Here is a 6000-nt window from a genome sequence, read left to right as displayed (position 1 = left end):
GCGTTTACTTGTGAACAGTTCCTTTTTATCATCAATTAGCGGTGACAGATATTTTTTGCATTTGCGCGGGATCGTTCCACACCTGTGGATTTTCTGATTTATGGCGAAGCTCTTCTAGTTGCTTGAACTTTTTATCCAAGTCAAAGAGACCCCCGTAGCTCCACAACCAGACCCTTGATAGTGTTCAATTCTGATTTTGTTTCGCCGTGATGTGTGACTAATGTGCGTTTTTTTTCCAAACTGACCTCAAACTGATAATTAAACGGGCTTGTATTGCTTGAACTTTTCGACAATATCTTCTGCTTGGAGAATTTCAAACACTTTATCCTGAATGGCGAACATTTCCTCAGCACCGGCTACGTCTTTTTCGTGATCAAAGCCTAGCAAGTGAAGGATGCCGTGCAGAAACAAATAACCTAACTCTTCAGACTCATGGAGCTCATGCTCTGCTGCCTGTTTTACAATCACATCTGGGCACATGATGATTTCGCCCAATACCTCTCCCTCCATGGGAAAACTTAAAACATCGGTCACATAGTGTTTGCCGCGGTAATTTGTATTTAAACCCTGCATATCTTCGTCATCGACAAAAACCACGCCCAGCTCTTTTTGAGCGCGTCCACATCGAGATGCATAGATTTGAGTTCACGATAAATGCGCTCAAAGAGCCAGTGCATAAAGTCCTCTGGCAAATCCCAATTTGTGTTGTTGATCACATACAAATTCATTATTCTTACGAGCCTATACCAAAAATCTCTCAAGAGGTAGGCTCTAGCATGAAAAAAAAGAATCTCGACGACCTCAAAAAGGTCATGAAAACCCTGCGCGGTCCAGATGGCTGCCCATGGGATAAAAAACAAACACCCAAATCCCTTACACCCTTTGCTGTAGAAGAGGCCTTAGAGCTAGAAGACGCCATTCACAATAAAAGCAAAAATGACGTTATTGAGGAATTAGGTGATTTACTCTTCCAAGTCGTATTCCAAGCACAAATGGCAGCAGAAAAAAAACAATTTACCCTCGACGATGTCATCGACAACCTCGCAATAAAAATGATCGACCGTCACCCCCACGTTTTTGCTAAGGGCTCATCCAAAAAAAGCAAAAAACTCACAGCAACTGATATTAAAAACAAATGGGAAGTGGATAAGAATGTAAAAAAAACTCCACGCGCCACTTTTGAAATGCCGAAAAACTTTCCCTCACTTTTAGCTGCTTATAAAATCGGAAAAAAATCCCGCTCTATTCAATTTGATTGGGACAAAGTTGAGGAAATATTCACCCATTTTTTGACAGAGGTCGAAGAACTGCGCCAAGCCATTAAAAATAAAGATCCCGAAAATCAAATGGAGGAGATTGGCGACTCTTTATTTACACTTGTCCAAGTGGCTCGTCCATCTTTCCGTTGATCCCGACAAAGCCTTGCGTCTGTCAAACCGCAAAGTCGTCGATCGCATATTAAAATGCTATTCAATTTCTGGCTTATCATGGAAAGAGTTTTCTTCTCTCAGTATCGTAAAAAAAGAGACTTTATGGCAGAAGGCAAAACGGATGTAGGGCTAAGCAGATATTTAAAAACTCTGTAGACTTCGTTGTCTAGGGTATTGTGATAGAAAATATGAGCTGTATTTTTTAATAGTTTTTGGCGATGGAAGAATGAATTGCGAAACTCCGAGCGCCCTGTATCATGGAATAAATGAAACACCGACACATTATGAAAGTGGAACTTTGCGCCCTTTCGCATAAGCTGCAAACCGAGATCTGTGTCTTCGAATCCGTAAAAACAATAGGTTTTGCGAAACCATCCCACTTCTTTAAATAATGATTTTGGCAACGATAGAGCATACGTGCACGTGTACTTCCAGTAATCATTGAGCTCTGGCCAGCCACGTACTGATGCATCTTGATAAAACTGCTCCCAGTAGCCTCCTTCGGGGATAAAACAATCATTTTCTTTTTTTATTTCTGAATACGTAATTGTGAGAGGCGGTACTTCTTTTTTTAAATAATCCCTACGCCACTGAACCACATCATGAGTTGTATGTAATCGTAAGAGGTCAGATATATATTGCGGCGGCACGATCATATCTGCATCAAGAAATGCCAACAACTCAGCACGCGCCCACTTTACCCCTAAATTGCGTGCAAGCCCTGCCCGAAACTGACTATCGCCCATTTGTCGTTTTTGAAAACGTGGATAATAAATATACGTAAACGGAAACAAAAATGTATTATAGATCTGAAGAATCAATTCACTTGTCTCATCTGAACTTCCATCATCAACAACAATGACTTCATAAGTGTTGGAATTTGCACTTTGTTCATTCAAATGTCGTAAAGTGTTTATGACGTAGCCCCCATTGTTGTATGCGGGAATAATAACTGAGACTTGAGGTTTCGTCGTCGTTTGCGTTCGTAATACGGGCTGAACCATACTTTCTAAATCGCTGCTCTTGTGTATACGAGGCTCGTAAACATCCATCCCAAGCAGCACTTGTGGAGCAAATACAGGATTTAATTGCGTGAGCTCCAATATTTTTTCGTGAATTTGCCTTGGCTTAAAAATCTTTTTATTTGCTCCATGGTATGGAAAATAGAAATAAAGATTTTCGTACCACTCGATTGGAATATTTTTGAGTTTTTCCCAGATAGGAGCATCCTTAATTCCTGGCAAAACAAAACGAATGCGAGATATAGCTGCTACTTCTTTAATCAGCAGCATATCCTGCGGCATATCATCTAAAATCAGATGAACACATATGCTCATCTGATTCATTTTACGAAACTGATCGATTGAAAATAATAACCCCTTTGCCGACAACTGCAGACAGACATCAAGATTGTATGCTCGGCAAAGACGAAAAAGCTCAAGGCTTTCGACATGTTCTAAAGTATTTTCAGCGAGTATTATGGACGTATAATCACTGTTTTTTGCTTTTACTAATGCCGACTCAAATTCTTTAAGAGTGATAAATTCAGAACGGAGACTTCCACTCAAAGTTAACCAATCAAGGTTGTATCCTTTAAATGATGGCGCTGTAGGAATGTGATAGTGCCGATCTGTTGACACCGTGCCTCCCAATTCGTATTTTGTCCCCATGACCAATGATCTCATATCCATCATTATTCCCACCTCTTCGGGGCGAATTCCATGGTCATTACTTCATTCTATAAAGGAACAGTCTTTAGATAGCAATAACTACAATATTGTTTTGGTTTTTAATAAAAAAAGACCACCTGCAAATACAATTCCTTGGCCTAATGTGCACATTTTGTTTTCGCCGATTGTTGGCGTTAATTATGCTCGCAACTTGGGACTATTACAATCTACAGGAAACATTGTCTTATTTCTTGATGATGACTGTCGATTACAAAACAAAAATTATCTTTCATTACTTATTGAACTACACAATCAACATCCAGATCAAAAATCCATTGGTGGCCCCTACCTCAAATTCGACAAAGCCAGTGCTGCAGCTCGCGCATACCAATGGATTCGCAATCAGTGGCTACAGTCTCACCAATTAGGACAGTGGCACTCACAAGTATTGTTAGGTGGGAACGCTTCATATAAAAAAAAATGTATTCGAAAACGGATTGCGATTTCCACCTGGCATTATATATGGCGGCAGCGAGACGCCGCTAAATATAGAAATTTATCTTAAATATGGTCCTCACTTATTTTAGAATCGTTAGCTATTGAACATGCGTCACAGATATCTATCCCATCGTTTCTTAAAAAAGCGTACTTACAAGGTAAAGGGTGGGCCTTTCAAAAAAAATTCCACCAAAACGTAAACTCAGTGGCCTCGCCACAAGAAAGCAATAAAAGTCTCTTTTTGTCTCTGCTTGTACAAATGTACAATTTTCTATTTATGATTGGCTTCCGCACATCTATCTTTGAACGTCGCCTCTGGTGGAGATCCGCTTGCGAAGAACTTGTTGTACGAATCTGTGCACCCTACATGCGAATCTGGACCAATTTGCGCCTCGCAAATATTGTGATAACTCGTACGTATTTATCGTTTTTACCTAGCGAGCAAAAAGCGAAAGTCACAACTATCCACCCTCATGAAAGCCTTTTAGAAAAACTGGGCTCGATAACAAAGCACGACATCGAAACCACCGCTTTTGCGTTAGATTCTCAGTGTAAACCCGACAACGTATTCCTTGATCTCGTCAAAATCTCAAACACTTACTCTATCGTTCCAGAACAACTGCCATTCGCGACATTATCTAGACAAGAAGATCCGCTGATCATTCACAGCATAGGGCGTGGGGTAGTGGTATTTGATCCAGCAGTAAGTGATCACTACAAAACGTGGGACAAACAGCGTCTTGAAGAATCAAGGATTAAGACCGTAGTTTATTATTTATCAAATGAAGACAAATTGATAAATCCAAAGATTTGGCCACACAAGCTACAACAAAAATTTTACCCACTCGATAATGTATTTATCAAAAATGAGATTTGGGATCTGTATCTAAAGATAAATCGAGCAGCCAATAATCACTTTTCATGGAATAATTTTTTACACCACAAACCAAATTGATATTCATTTTAATTCCGAAAAAATTGCTTTGCCCTTAAATATTGAAACTCTCTGTTCTCACGCAAAAAACTATTTTCTGAATACCCCGCAAAGATTATTCTATCAAGAAAACTATGTGCTTCTAGGATCGAACTGGAAGCAACGCTCACTATTTGTTCGTATGAATATGGCATTGCAAAAACATACTCATTGGATTCCTCGCCATTTAAAACTTTTTATTAAAGGCTCAACAATCAAACTTCGACAACTCGCTAATCATTGGGGCATAGAAGTCGAAGAAACATCCTCGCTACTATTCAAGTTGATGGCACTTGTACTACACCGAGCCTTTTGGACACTACATCGGGCCTTTTGGACTCTACACAGAGTCTTTTGGACAGTACATCGTAGTTTTTGGATCAGCACAGAAGCCTACTGGTTGTTGCATGCGCCATATTTTAAGTCCTTCTATTGGATTCATTGCTCATTGGGAGAAGAGCCTGAGTATATAAAAAATTTACCATTGCAAAAACGCTACCAAGCGCGCTTGCTCCTCATTGCAAAAAAATGGGGTTGGCTATTGTTACGAGGAGTAGGACTGCGATGAAACTATCAATCATTACACCCACCAGAGGAAATACTACTCATTTAAAAAATTATTTCGAGTCACTGTTAATACAAAATTTTACTGGAGATTTAGAAATACTTTTGTGCACTACAGGCGCAGACCTTTGCGAACTCTCTACACTTACTAATAAAATCTCGGAGCGATTTCTTTGCGTATATTATCGAACTCTGAACTAGGAATTGCTCGCGCTCGCAACCACGGACTGCAATCCGCTTCCGGCGAATATATTCTTTTTCTAGATGATGACTGTATCCTACCAAGCAACCTCTACTTGACAGCGTCTATCGAAAAAATAGAAAAATCAGTACGCACAGGATGGTCCGGTGGCTATATTATATCGGATCCATCATTGGGCTTTAGCTCGGCATTTTATAATTACATCAGTATGCTTTGGTTAAAAAGTTTTATGCGATCGCCTCGCCTATTCATGATACTAGGTGGTTGCGCTTGGTTTCGCAGAATCGATTTATTAAAACTGTAGCGCTCAGTTTGAAGACAATAATGAAAAGGCCGGAGAGGAGTTTCTATTCTCCAAAACAGTGACTGATAATAACATAGACATCTTTTTTTCAGATGACTTCAACGTCCGACACAACCCCCACTGCAATATCATATCTCTTTTAAGAAAATCGTGGAATCACGGTAAAGCCATTAAACACTCATCCTACAATCTTAATCAAAATCGTTGGAGTTCTTATATTAAGTTTTTTCGCGAGAGTCCGCTGCAAAGTTTGCAATTTTTTCCACTACTGATACTGTTTCTGTCTTTCGGACGGTTGGCTTTTGTATGGCGAAAAATGTTCGGCATTGTACCCACCACTCATAAGCCATACCTAAAGC

The sequence above is a fragment of the Hesperophylax consimilis genome, unplaced genomic scaffold, assembly GCF_061612785.1.
Source record: "Hesperophylax consimilis isolate HC1 unplaced genomic scaffold, BYU_Hcon_1.0 scaffold_277, whole genome shotgun sequence".
NCBI lineage: Eukaryota > Metazoa > Arthropoda > Insecta > Trichoptera > Limnephilidae > Hesperophylax > Hesperophylax consimilis.
The sequence above is the reverse complement of the archived record's forward strand: the minus strand, read 5'-3'. Positions refer to the sequence as shown.